Source organism: Lampris incognitus, chromosome 9, assembly GCF_029633865.1.
Source record: "Lampris incognitus isolate fLamInc1 chromosome 9, fLamInc1.hap2, whole genome shotgun sequence".
NCBI lineage: Eukaryota > Metazoa > Chordata > Actinopteri > Lampriformes > Lampridae > Lampris > Lampris incognitus.
In genome coordinates, this window is record NC_079219.1 from 61,611,162 (window position 1) to 61,625,809 (window position 14,648).

General features: G+C 37.1%; 1 protein-coding gene across 1 annotated transcript in view; it reads left to right on the forward strand.

The window, feature by feature from the left end:
- Nucleotides 1-14,648, forward strand: part of cspg5a (chondroitin sulfate proteoglycan 5a) — a 145,441-nt gene that overhangs the window by 36,595 nt on the left and 94,198 nt on the right. The window lies entirely within an intron of this gene.

Here is a 14,648-nt window from a genome sequence, read left to right on the forward strand (position 1 = left end):
GACGCACGCCCCCACCTGGCCGGCGCACAGTAACGTGCGGTGTGGTCCATGGCTGGGCAGGCAGAAGGCAGAGGGAGGGAGGGAGTCAAATTACACCCGTTCACAAAGCTCCAGGCAGGTCAGCGATGCGCCTCATCGCTGATACGGAGACTGTAAAAACAGACTACGCATGCGCAAAACTCCGACACCGTTTGCTTTCATTCCACACGCCGGAGAGGCACGAGCAGACTGTGCCTCAGCAGCCTGCATTCACCAGCGCTGGCTGTGGGAGCAAGCCATCCTGCACAGGTGAATGTGGGGTGAACATGCAAACTCCACACAGAGGGGTCTGGATCACACTAAGCTATAGTGACGTCCGATCATTCATACAGACACACACATTCCCACCGACGAGCTGCTGCACCTCTGCAGATGGCCACCGGCATGTCAAAGCTGACTGATGTCCAGTGTAAATAAGGAAAATGTGTCGGTATCTGAATTAAATGGACAGGGGTGTGGAACTTGAGAGGGTCACAGCTCAAATATCCCCACCCAGCTTGACCTCCGCCCTCCAGCGCTCATAAAGTCATCGTCATTGTGCTGAAGATTTGAAACCAGTGTAGTGTCAAATGGAAACCGCAGGAAAGAAATGATAAAGGTCCAGACAATGAATTTTGTTGCTGCAGGTTTTCAGCCGACAAGGTCTTTTTTAGGCAGTCGCCCATGTGCAGGAAACCAGTGATATATAGTCAGATAATGGTAACATGGTCAGTCAGCTCAGGTAAATGAGATAGTGTGCAGATTATATCACTCAAAAGTGAAAGAGATGAAGCTCTTCAGAGGCATTTAGCTGGTCAATTTAAATGAGTAGTCCTGCACCTGGGCCTGATGTGAGGCAGATGTGCACACTTCCACTTCTGTTCTTCACTCAGAAACTGACAAATCAAAGGGGCTGTAGTTTTATAGGGAGACCTCGCTTCATCTGAAATCACTGCCGTCATGCCTCCATTTCACAAAGACCCGTCCTGCTGAGGTTGTGCTAAACAAGGCCAGAGTTCCCCACCATCTTGTTGTGTAGCTGACCACATTGACCTACATTGCACCCAAATACAAATTCTTTCGGGGAATCAAAAGAATTCCCATCGTTATTTTTTATTATGAAATAAAGTGTACGCCTGTCAATCTTTTGTAATTTTTTCTGAAACTTGACCATTTTCATCATGTGACTTCAGTAAATATCTTTGTAGTATCTTAGCATTGCAACCTGTCTGCCAGGGCCATATTTACGAATCTCTTCCAGGCTTTTCTCTGTTTCTTTGTTGCTGTTTTAAAATGCAGTTTGTAGGTTGGGGTGCCTTGACAGTACTGGTTTAATATCTGAGGGTGTGGATATTGTTTTTGTCTGTTTGTCCCAAATCACGTCATGGATGTTATTAAACTATGGGTGAGATCATAGGACACAACACCCTTATGTCCACTTAAGATAAATTCCCATCCAATGCTGAAAGGCACAAGGAGACCTGAAGTTGAACACTTCAGATCACTGAGGGACGACATCTGAACTCCCCTTAAAGATCCCCACGGACATGTGCAGGCAACAGGGTGGATCCCTTTCTCCAAAGCTTCTGATATTGCCATGAGTTTTTATGTTATTAGTTTATGTTATTAGTTTGTGTGTTTATTTCCTAGGAAACGGACCTGCTAACCCTGACAGATATTGTGTCCACACAGGCAGCTTAGGAGCTTGGGTTTTAGCTAGTTCAGTAGCTTCAGTTTTAGATAGTCCAGTAGCTTGAGTTCTAGCTAGTTCAGTATCTTGGGTTTTAGCTAGTTCAGTATCTTGGGTTTAAGACAGTTCCGCAGCTTGGGTTTTAGCTAGTTCAGTATCTTGGGTTTTAGCTAGGTCATTAGCTTCAGTTTTAGCTTGTTCAGTAGCTTGAGTTCTAACTAGTTCAGTATCTTGGGGTTTAGCTTGTTCAGTAGCTTGCGTTTTAGGTAGTTCCATATCTTGGGTTTCACATAGTTCAGTAGCTTGAGTTTTAGCTTGTTCAGTAGCTTGAGTTCTAACTAGTTCAGTATCTTGGGTTTCAGATAGTTCAGTAGCTTGAGTTTTAGCTTGTTCAGTAGCTTGAGTTTTAGCTTGTTCAGTAGCTTGAGTTTTAACTAGTTCAGTAGCTTGTGTTTTAGGTAGTTCATTAGCTTGAGTTTTAGCTTGTTCAGTAGCTTGAGTTTTAACTAGTTCAGTATCTTGGGTTTAAGCTAGTTCAGTAGCTTGTGTTTTAGATAGTTCTTTAGCTTGAGTTTTAGCTTGTTCAGTAGCTTGAGTTTTATCTAGTACAGTATCTTGGGTTTAAGACAGTTCAGTAGCTTGAGTTTTAGCTTGTTCAGTAGCTTGAGTTTCGGCTAGTTCAATAGCTTGAGTTTTAACTAGTTCAGTATCTTAGGTTTCAGATAGTTCAGCAGCTTGGGTTTTTAGCTAGTTCAGTATCTTGGGTTTTAGCTAGTTCATTAGCTTGAGTTTTAGCTTGTTCAGTCGCTTGAGTTCTAACTAGTTCATTAGCTTGAGTTTTAGTTTGTTCAGTAGCTTGAGTTCTAACTACTTCATTAGCTTGAGTTTTAACTAGTTCAGTATCTTGGGTTTAAGATAGTTCAGTAGCTTTAGTTTTAACTAGTTCAGTATCTTGGGTTTTAGCTTGTTCAGTAGCTTGAGTTCTAACTAGTTCAGTATCTTGGGGTTTAGCTTGTTCAGTAGCTTGCGTTTTAGGTAGTTCCATATCTTGGGTTTCACATAGTTCAGTAGCTTGAGTTTTAGCTTGTTCAGTAGCTTGAGTTCTAACTAGTTCAGTATCTTGGGTTTCAGATAGTTCAGTAGCTTGAGTTTTAGCTTGTTCAGTAGCTTGAGTTTTAGCTTGTTCAGTAGCTTGAGTTTTAACTAGTTCAGTAGCTTGTGTTTTAGGTAGTTCATTAGCTTGAGTTTTAGCTTGTTCAGTAGCTTGAGTTTTAACTAGTTCAGTATCTTGGGTTTAAGCTAGTTCAGTAGCTTGTGTTTTAGATAGTTCTTTAGCTTGAGTTTTAGCTTGTTCAGTAGCTTGAGTTTTATCTAGTACAGTATCTTGGGTTTAAGACAGTTCAGTAGCTTGAGTTTTAGCTTGTTCAGTAGCTTGAGTTTCGGCTAGTTCAATAGCTTGAGTTTTAACTAGTTCAGTATCTTAGGTTTCAGATAGTTCAGCAGCTTGGGTTTTTAGCTAGTTCAGTATCTTGGGTTTTAGCTAGTTCATTAGCTTGAGTTTTAGCTTGTTCAGTCGCTTGAGTTCTAACTAGTTCATTAGCTTGAGTTTTAGCTTGTTCAGTAGCTTGAGTTCTAACTACTTCATTAGCTTGAGTTTTAACTAGTTCAGTATCTTGGGTTTAAGATAGTTCAGTAGCTTTAGTTTTAACTAGTTCAGTATCTTGGGTTTTAGCTTGTTCAGTAGCTTGAGTTTTAACTAGTTCAGTATCTTGTTTTTTTTGCTACTTCAGTATCTTGGGTTTTAGCGAGTTCATTAGCTTGAGTTTTAGCTTGTTCAGTAGCTTGATTTTTAACTAGTTCAGTATCTTGGGTTTTAGCTAGTTTATTAGCTTGTTCAGTAGCTTGAGTCTTAACTAGTTCAGTATCTTGGGGTTCAGATAGTTCAGCAGCTTGGGTTTTAGCTAGTTCAGTATCTTGGGTTCTAGCTAGGTCATTAGCTTGAGTTTTAGCTTGTTCAGTAGCTTGAGTTTTAACTAGTTCAGTATCTCGGGGTTTAGCTTGCTCAGTAGCTTGCATTTTAACTAGTTCCGTATCTTGGGTTTCAGATAGTTCAGTATCTTGGGTTTTAGCTAGTTCATTAGCTTGAGTTTTAGCTTGTTCAGTAGCTTGAGTTTTAACTAGTTCAGTATCTTAGGTTTCAGATAGTTCAGCAGCTTGGGTTTTTAGCTAGTTCAGTATCTTGGGTTTTAGCTAGTTCATTAGCTTGTTCAGTAGCTTGAGTTTTAGCTAGTTCATTAGCTAGTTCAATAGCTTGGGTTTTGGCTAGTTCATTAGCTTGTTCAGTAGCTAGAGTTTTAACTAGTTCAGTATCTTGGGTTTCAGATAGTTCAGCAGATTGGGTTTTAGCTAGTTTAGTATCTTGGGTTTTAGCTAGGTCATTAGCTTGAGTTTTAGCTTGTTCATTAGCTTGAGTTTTAACTAGTTCCGTATCTTGGGTTTCATATAGTTCAGCAGCTCGGGTTTTTAGCTAGTTCAGTATCTTGGGTTTTAGCTAGTTCATTAGCTTGAGTTTTAGCTTGTTCAGTAGCTTGATTTCTAACTAGTTCAGTATCTCGGGTTTTAGCTAGTTCAGTAGCTTGAGTTTTAGCTAGTTCATTAACTTGTTAAGTAGCTTGAGTTTTAACTAGTTCAGTAGCTTGGGTTTCAGATAGTTCAGCAACTTGGGTTTTAGTTTGTTCAGTAGCTTGAGTTCTAACTAGTTCAGTATCTTGGGGTTTAGCTTGTTCAGTAACTTGCGTTTTAACTAGTTCCGTATCTTGGGTTTCAGATACTTCAGTATCTTGGGTTTTAGCTAGTTCAATAGATTGAGTTTTAGCTTGTTCAGTATCTTGGGCTTTAGCTAGTTCAGTAGCTTGAGTTTCAGCTAGTTCATTAGCTTGAGTTTTAGCTTGTTCAGTAGCTTGAGTTTTAACTAGTTCAGTATCTTGGGTTTCAGATAGTTCAGTAGCTTTAGTTTTAGCTTGTTTAGTAGCTTGAGTTCTAACTAGTTCAGTATCGTGGGTTTTAACTAGTTCAGTAGCTTGAGTTTTAGCTACTTCAGTAGCTCGAGTTGTAGCTTGTTCAGTAGCTTGAGTTTTAGCTAGTTCAGTAGCTTGAGTTTTACGTTGTTCAGTAGCTTGAGTTCTAGCTAGTTCAGTATCTTGAGTTCTCGCTAGTTCAGTATCTTGAGTTTTAGTTAGTTCAATAGCTTGAGTTTAAACTAGTTCAGTATCTGGGGTTTCAGATAGTTCAGCAGCTTGGGTTTTAGCTAGTTCAGTATCTTGGGTTTTAGCTAGGTCATTAGCTTGAGTTTTAGCTTGTTCAGTAGCTTGAGTTCTAACTAGTTCAGTATCTTGGGGTTTAGCATGTTCAGTAGCTTGGGTTCTAACTAGTTCCGTATCTTGGGTTTCACATAGTTCAGTATCTTGAGTTTTAGCTTGTTCAGTAGCTTGATTTTCAGCTAGTTCAGTATCTTAGGTTTCAGATAGTTCAGCAGCTTGGGTTTTAGCTTGTTCAATGGCTTGAGTTTAACTAGTTCAGTATCTTAGGTTTCAGATAGTTCAGCAACTTGGGTTTTTAGCTAGTTCAGTATCTTGGGTTTTAGTGAGTTCATTAGCTTCAGTTTTAGCTTGTTCAGTAGGTTGAGTTCTAACTAGTTCATTAGCTTGAGTTTTAGCTTGTTCAGTAGCTTGAGTTTTAACTAGTTCAGTATCTTGGGTTTCAGATAGTTAAGTAGCTTGAGTTTTAGCTTGTTCAGTAGCTTGACTTCTAAGTAGCTCCGTATCTTGGGGTTTAGCTACTTCAGTAGCTTGAGTTTTAGCTTGTTCAGTAGCTTGGGTTTTAACTAGTTCCGCATCTTGGGTTTCAGATAGTTCAGCAGCTTGGGTTTTAGCTAGTTCAGTATCTTGGGTTTTAGCTAGGTCATTAGCTTGAGTTTTAGCTTATTCGGTAGCTTGAGTTTTAACTAGTTCAGTATCTTGGGTTTCAGATAGTTCAGTAGCTTGAGTTTTAGCTTGTTCAGTAGCTTGACTTCTAAGTAGCTCCGTATCTTAGGGTTTAGCTACTTCAGTAGCTTGAGTTTTAGCTTGTCCAGTAGCTTGAGTTTCGGCTAGTTCAAAAGCTTGAGTTTTAACTAGTTCAGTATCTTACGTTTCAGATAGTTCAGCAGCTTGGGTTTTTAACTAGTTCAGTATCTTGGGTTTTAGCTAGTTCATTAGCTTGTTCAGTAGCTTGAATTTTAACTAGTTCAGTATCTTGGGTTTCAGATAGTTCAGCAGATTGGATTTTAGCTAGTTTAGTATCTTGGGTTTTAGCTAGGTCATTGGCTTGAGTTTTAGCTTGTTCAGTAGCTTGAGTTCTAACTAGTTCAGTATCTTGGGTTTTAGCTAGTTCATTAGTTTGAGTTTTAGCTTGTTCAGTAGCTTGGGTTTTAACTAGTTCCGCATCTTGGGTTTCAGATAGTTCAGTATCTTGGGTTTTAGCTAGTTCAATAGATTGAGTTCTAACTAGTTCAGTATCTTCAGTTTTAGCTAGTTCAGTAGCTTGAGTTTCAGTTAGTTCATTAGCTTGAGGTTTAGCTTGTTCATTAGCTTGAGTTTTAACTAGTTCAGTATCTTGGGTTTCAGATAGTTCAGTAGCTTGAGTTTTAGCTTGTTCAGTAGCTTGACTTCTAAGTAGCTCCGTATCTTAGGGTTTAGCTACTTCAGTAGCTTGAGTTTTAGCTTGTCCAGTAGCTTGAGTTTCGGCTAGTTCAAAAGCTTGAGTTTTAACTAGTTCAGTATCTTACGTTTCAGATAGTTCAGCAGCTTGGGTTTTTAGCTAGTTCAGTACCTTGGGTTTTAGCTAGTTCATTAGCTTGAGTTTTAGCTTGTTCAGTAGCTTGAGTTTTAACTAGTTCAGTATCTTGGGTTTTAGCTAGTTCATTAGCTTGTTCAGTAGCTTGAATTTTAACTAGTTCAGTATCTTGGGTTTCAGATGGTTCAGCAGATTGGATTTTAGCTAGTTTAGTATCTTGGGTTTTAGCTAGGTCATTGGCTTGAGTTTTAGCTTTTTCAGTAGCTTGAGTTCTAACTAGTTCAGTATCTTGGGTTTTAGCTAGTTCATTAGTTTGAGTTTTAGCTTGTTCAGTAGCTTGGGTTTTAACTAGTTCCGCATCTTGGGTTTCAGATAGTTCAGCATCTTGGGTTTTAGCTAGTTCAATAGATTGAGTTCTAACTAGTTCAGTATCTTCAGTTTTAGCTTGTTCAGTAGCTTGAGTTTTAACTAGTTCAGTATCTTGGGTTTTAGCTAGTTCATTAGCTTGTTCAGTAGCTTGAATTTTAACTAGTTCAGTATCTTGGGTTTCAGATAGTTCAGCAGATTGGATTTTAGCTAGTTTAGTATCTTGGGTTTTAGCTAGGTCATTGGCTTGAGTTTTAGCTTGTTCAGTAGCTTGAGTTCTAACTAGTTCAGTATCTTGGGTTTTAGCTAGTTCATTAGTTTGAGTTTTAGCTTGTTCAGTAGCTTGGGTTTTAACTAGTTCCGCATCTTGGGTTTCAGATAGTTCAGTATCTTGGGTTTTAGCTAGTTCAATAGATTGAGTTCTAACTAGTTCAGTATCTTCAGTTTTAGCTAGTTCAGTAGCTTGAGTTTCAGTTAGTTCATTAACTTGAGTTTTAGCTTGTTCATTAGCTTGAGTTTTAACTAGTTCAGTATCTTGGGTTTCAGATAGTTCAGTAGCTTGAGTTTTAGTTTGTTTAGTAGCTTGAGTTCTAACTAGTTCAGTATCTTGGGTTTCAGATAGTTCAGCAGCTTGGGTTTTAGCTAGTTTAGTATCTTGGTTTTTAGCTAGTCCATTAGCTTGAGTTTTAGCTTGTTCAGTAGCTTGAGTTCTAACTAGTTCAGTATCTTGGGTTTTAGCTAGTTCATTAGCTTGAGTTTTAGCTTGTTCAGTAGCTTGGGTTTCAGATAGTTCAGCAGCTTGGGTTTTAGATAGTTCAGTATCTTTGGTTTTAGCTAGTTCAGTAGCTTGAGTTTTAGCTTGTTCAGTAGCTTGAGTTCTAACTAGTTCAGTATCTTGGGTTTTAGCTAGTTCAGTAGCTTGAGTTTCGGCTAGTTCAGTAGCATGTTTAGAGTAGATATCAATGTATTGTAGCAAATTCAGGGGGCAGTCCGGGAACCGCCACAGCCGGGACGCGAACCCGTGTCTCCCACTCTACAAGCGACAACGTTAACCAGTCGACTAAAGGGTCAGACCCGTCAGCCAGTGGCCAACGTGTCTACTTATCATGTACGTTACAATATATTTAATTTTGGACCATAAGAATCCCCCCCAACGTTCTCACCAACATACATGTTAGAAATAAGAGCCATTTCTTGCTATCAAAGGCCATACCCCATTGTGCTGGATGTTTTGATGAGGATGGATGTTGATGGTATTCCCATACGGTGAATGCTCTGATTGGCTGCTGAGACCGCATTAGCTTTGGTGCTATCTGAAGGCTAACTCATGTGAAGGCTTGTCTCACTTTTTGATGATGCTAACATCTCTCCAGATGAACAGTCTAATTGGCTTTATGTCACCTTACATTTTCTGTCAAATCCACAACATCGCAATATCCTTCCCCCCTTCCAATTGCAGGACTTCCTCTGGGTCTCCCAACCCCTAATCCCTAATCCCAGCTACTTGACATTCAAGTACATTAGTAAATTATTCCTTTAATCTAAAGGGGAGAAACACAAAGCGGCTTTCAGCAGGACTCAAGGAGCCACCCTGGGATGAAGTAATACACCAGAGAATAAGTATTCCCCCAGTCAGGTCTCATTTTAATTTGTGGTGACTAATTCGCCCCCATGGGGTCAATGCCAGAATCCCTGAGCCCACTTGGATGTTCAGATACTTTACTGAGGTCCCCCTGTACTACGGCTGTGTGTAAACTAAACCTTGATAGTAACAGCAGTAGTATTGATAATAATTCTAATAATTATGACAAACATTGCTGGAGTATTTTTTAAAAGAAATGCTACAAAGGGCTCTTCAAAACTAAAGTACATAAAGTACACTGATAAAATAAAATAAAAAAACATTAAACAGTCAACTGAAAATTAGAAAGGAGAAGACCTAGTGGACATGTAAGGGGACAAGAAATAAGATAACATAAACCATCAGATGGCTCTACAATAGTGCTAGTCCATACAGGTCCATACAGGGGCATTTTAAAGGATGACGCGGTGTTGGTAGCGAGAATCTGAGAAGGTGAGGTGGGGTGAGAGGTTACTAAATCTGATGTCTTATTGAATATAATGAGTACGCCTGGTTTAATTATATTACTGCTGAAAAACACACGGCAAACTACTGCTCAGTGTGGTGAAGCACAATCCCTCTAAGCTAATCCTAGCTAATATATACATGATCTGCCCCTGGAGCAGACTAGTGCACAGATACTACATGAGCACCAGGGACCCCTGCTCAGGGGGCGCGTTAAACTTCCTCACCAACAGACCAACCTTTCCCCCCTTGTCTTCAAGGCTTTTTCTGGGCAGGGTGTTCTATAAGGGACTTCCAGAATGGGAGAGAGGAGGAACCCACACCAGTATTGGGGCAGTGCTGAGGTTCCTTGATAAAGCAACCGTCATACCCTGGCTCCCAGACACCAGCTAGGATTCACCAGGCTGTTTTGGATTTCCCTTTTAACAGTTGCTATTCTGTACTCAACTTGGCCGTTTTTCTTAATTCAGACAACAGGGAAACTGATGGGAACACAGAGTAGGAGTGTATATGATCTCATATATTTATCTGCAAAGGATGATCTGCATATAATAATCATCATCATCATTACATATGATGATCTGCATATAATAATAATAATAATAATAATAACCATCATCATTACATATGATGATCTGCATATGATGATCAGCATATAATAATAATAATAATATGATGATCTGCATATAATAATATTAATCATTACATATAATGATCTCATATGATGATCTGCATATAATAATAATAATGATAATCATTACATATGATGATCTGCATATAATAGTAATCATTACATGCGATGATCTCATATGATGATCTGCATATAATAATAACAATAATAATAATATAATCTGCATATAATAATAACAATCATTACATATGATGATCTCATATGATGATTTGCATATAATAATAATAATCATTACATATGATGTTCTGCATATGATGATCTGCATATAATAATAATAATCATTACATATGATGATCTGCATATAATAGTAATCATTACATGTGATGATCTCATATGATGATCTGCATATAATAATAATAATATGATCTGCATATAAAAATAATAATCATTACATATGATGATCTCATATGACGATTTGCATATAATAATAATAATCATTACATATGATGTTCTGCATATGATGATCTGCATATAATAATAATAATCATTACATATGATGATCTGCATATAATAGTAATCATTACATGTGACGATCTCATATGATGATCTGCATATAATAATAACAATAATAACCATTACACATGATCTCATATGATGATCTGCATATAATAGTAATAATCATTACATATGATGATCTCATTTGATGGTCTGCATATAATAATAATAATCATTACATATGATGATCTCATATGATGATTTGCATATAATAATAATCATTACATATGATGATCTGCATATAATAGTAATAATCATTACATGTGATGATTTCATTACATATATTGATCTGCATAGGATGATGTGAATATAATAATAATAATTACATATGATGATAGGATGATTTGCATATAATAATAACAATAATAATCATTACATATGATGATCTGCATATAATAATATGATAATCATTATATAGGATGAGCTGCATATAATAATAATAATCATCACATATGATCTCATATGATGATGTGCATAGGATGATGTGCATATAATAATAATAATCATTACATATGATGGTCTGCATATAATAATAATAATAATAGTCATTACATATGATGATCTGCATATAATAATAATAGTCATTACATATGGTGATCTCATAGAATGATCTGCATATGATGATCTGCATATAATAATAATAACAATAATCATTACATATGATGATCTCATATGATGATCTGCATATAATAATAATAATAACAATTACATACGATGATCTCATATGAGGATTTGCATATAATAATAATAATCATTACATATGATGATCTGCATATAATAATAATCATTACATATGACGATCTCATATGATGATCTGCATATAATAATAATAATAATAATAATAATAATCATTACATATGATGATCTGCATATAATAATAATAATAATAATTACATATGACGATGTCATATGATAATCATGATTATAATGACTAAAATTATCACGGTTATCAGTATTATCGCGGTATTGCTAAAATGTACTGAAAATGTTCAAAAAGTACTGATACACACACGGAAATCATTTCACCAAGTTTTATTTTGAAAACCACAAATAAAATTAGCAGCACTACGCACTTTTTGTTTGCATAAACATTAAAATAATATAAATAAATAAAATAATAACATTCCTTATGTAAACATATGAAAAAAAACATACAAATGTGCATTAAAGATGTCACCATGTGGCCATGAGAGGTAACTGCACTTTTGCACATTGCAAATAAGAAAACAGCAACCAAAAGACATTTCTTCACATTTTAACAAGCTTTGGATATAATCTGCATTAGGAATGCTGTTTTGGTATAGATACACGTATGAAAGAGTTGTATTTAGCTCAGTGCTCATGTTGAACATTGGGGCTACTGTCACTTTAAGAAGAGCGAGAACGTCTGTGTACGTGAACCAGGAAGCGTCTAGATTTGTGAGTGTTGAGTCGGCGGTGATTTTGGAGACTGAAGCTATACAGCTTTCTTACCGTAGCCGTAGTAATAACGTGGCAGTAATAGCCAGCCTTAGTTATAGTTTAGGAAATTATTATTTGGTTACTCCTGTATCAAGATTTCGCTGTGGAACCGGAATAAATGTTCGTTTTGTTATCTTTTTACACCGGAGTCCTGTGGAGGGTTTTTGCTTGCTTTTCCTTAAGAACGTACTACGCACGAGTAGCTAACTTTAGCCAGTGGCACGACTAGCTAACTTTAGCCAGTGACACGAGTAGCTAACTTTAGCCAGTGGCACGAGTTGCTAACTTTAGCCAGTGGCACGAGTTGCTAACTTTAGCCAGTGGCACGAGTTGCTAACTTCAGCCAGTGGCACGAGTAGCTAACTTTAGCCAGTGGCACGAGTTGCTAACTTTAGCCAGTGGCACGAGTAGCTAACTTTAGCCAGTGGCACGAGTTGCTAACTTTAGCCAGTGGCACGACTAGCTAACTTTAGCCAGTGGCACGAGTAGCTAACTTTAGCCAGTGGCACGAGTTGCTAACTTTAGCCAGTGGCACGAGTAGCTAACTTTAGCCAGTGGCACGAGTAGCTAACTTTAGCCAGTGGCACGAGTAGCTAACTGTAGCCAGTGGCACGAGTAGCTAACTTTAGCCAGTGGCACGAGTAGCTAACTGTAGCCAGTGGCACGACTAGCTAACTTTAGCCAGTGGGACGGACCGTCGGCCCTCACAAAGAGTAACGTTTGGTAACATGAAAGCTCAAGTTTACATTATTGACAAGCTATTAGCAAGTTAGACCTTCAAACCAGGACATTTCCCCCATTCCGACGTCCCCACATCAGGCATCCAGCTAAAAGTTAACTTACCTTGCATTCGCTGTAAAGTTGTGGAGGGTGGTGACGGAGATGACTGGTAAGATTAGAGGTGTTCCCCCCTTTCACAGCGATGTTCTTCCTGCATGTTCTGCAGACAGGGTAACCGTCTTCCATCAGTTTTCCCTCAGCACTCTTACAAGAACCAAAATACCACCACACTTCAGACTTGGTCCTCTTAGTAGGCGAAACAATCTCCCGAGCGCCGTCACTGCCTGTGCCTTCCATGTTTCATGGAGGCACAACAAACCCACGTTGCCTGCTGCGCATGCGCGCCTTCGTCTGAGAGACCATGCTGGACAGCATTTACCGTGAGGGTTTCAAAGCGCGGTAATCAAACACGGGTTTAATAATAATTAAAATTTGAAACGGTAATACTAACCGTCGGGAATTTTACCGTGGTTAATCATTAACCCATAACCGTTACATCCCTAGTATGCATGTATATAGTGTATGTATGTTGTGTATGTATGTATGTATGTGGTGTATGTGGTCTATGTATGCATGTATATAGTGTATGTATGTGGTGTATGTGGTGTATGCATATGGTGTATGTAGGCAGACTAACTGTTAAAATGGATCCAACAATTACAGTGTTTTCATGGAAATCTGACGAACTTGGCTGTTCTGTTTGTTTGAGTGTTTAAGTATTCAGCAAATCAAGAGCACAAATTAGACAGACAGACAGACAGACAGACAGACAGACAGACAGACAGACAGACAGACAGACAGATAGATAGATAGATAGATAGATAGATAGATAGATAGATAGATAGATAGATAGATAGATAGATGGACAATTTATTGTCCTACGAGAGTACATTTATTTTCAGCTTCTGTACAGAGCCTCACAGTAAATACATGTACACATACTATACAAACACACGACATACACAGAGAACAGAGAGACAACACATGAACACGAATTTAGAGGTCAAGCCAAAAACACAATTAAATGTCACTAAGTTACACTTAAATTACATTAAGTCACATTAACTTACACTAAATTACACTGTTACATTAAGTTACATTAAATTACACAAAGTTACATTAAATTACAATAAGTTACATTAAATTACACTGTTACACTAAATTACACGAAGTTACACTAAGTTACATTAAATTGCACTGTTACATTCAATTACAATAAGTTACACAAAGTTACACTAAATTACACTAAGTTACATTAAGTTACATTATTACATGAAGTTACATTAAATTACACTGTTACATTAGATTACACTAAGTTATATTGAATTACACTAAGTTACACTAAATTGCATTAAGATACTTTAAATTACACTAAGTTACATTAGATTACACTAAGTAACACTAAGTTACACTGTTACATTAAGTTACATTATTACACAAAGTTACATTGAATTACACTAAGTTACATTCAGTTACATTATTCCACGAAGTTACATTAAATTACACTAAGTTATATTAAATTACACTAAGTTACACTAGGTTACATTAAATTACAATAAGTTACACAAAGTTACACTAAATTACACTAAGTTACATTAAGTTACATTATTACATGAAGTTACATTAAATTACACTGTTACATTAAATTACACTAAGTTATATTGAATTCCACTAAGTTACACTAAATTGCATTAAGTTACTTTAAATTACACTAAGTTACATTAAGTTACATTATTACACAAAGTTACATTAAATTACACTAAGTTACATTAAGTTACATTATTACACGAAGTTACATTAAATTACACTAAGTTATATTAAATTACACTAAGTTACACTAGGTTACATTAAATTACACTAGGTTACACTACGTTACACTTAAATTACACTAAGTTACATTAAGTTACATTATTACACGAAGTTACATTAAATTACACTAAGTTATATTAAATTACACTAAGTTACACTAGGTTACATTAAATTACACTAGGTTACACTACGTTACACTTAAATTACATTAAGTTCCATCATTACACGAAGTTACATTAAATTACACTAAGTTACACTAGGTTACATTAAATTACACTAAGTTACGCTACGTTACACTTAAATTACACTAAGTTACGGTAAATTCCACTAAGTTACACTACGCGTTGCTAGTCAAGCAGCACTGTTCACACACTGGTCTGCACACTTCTTGTCTGTCGCTCACCATCTGCCACATACTA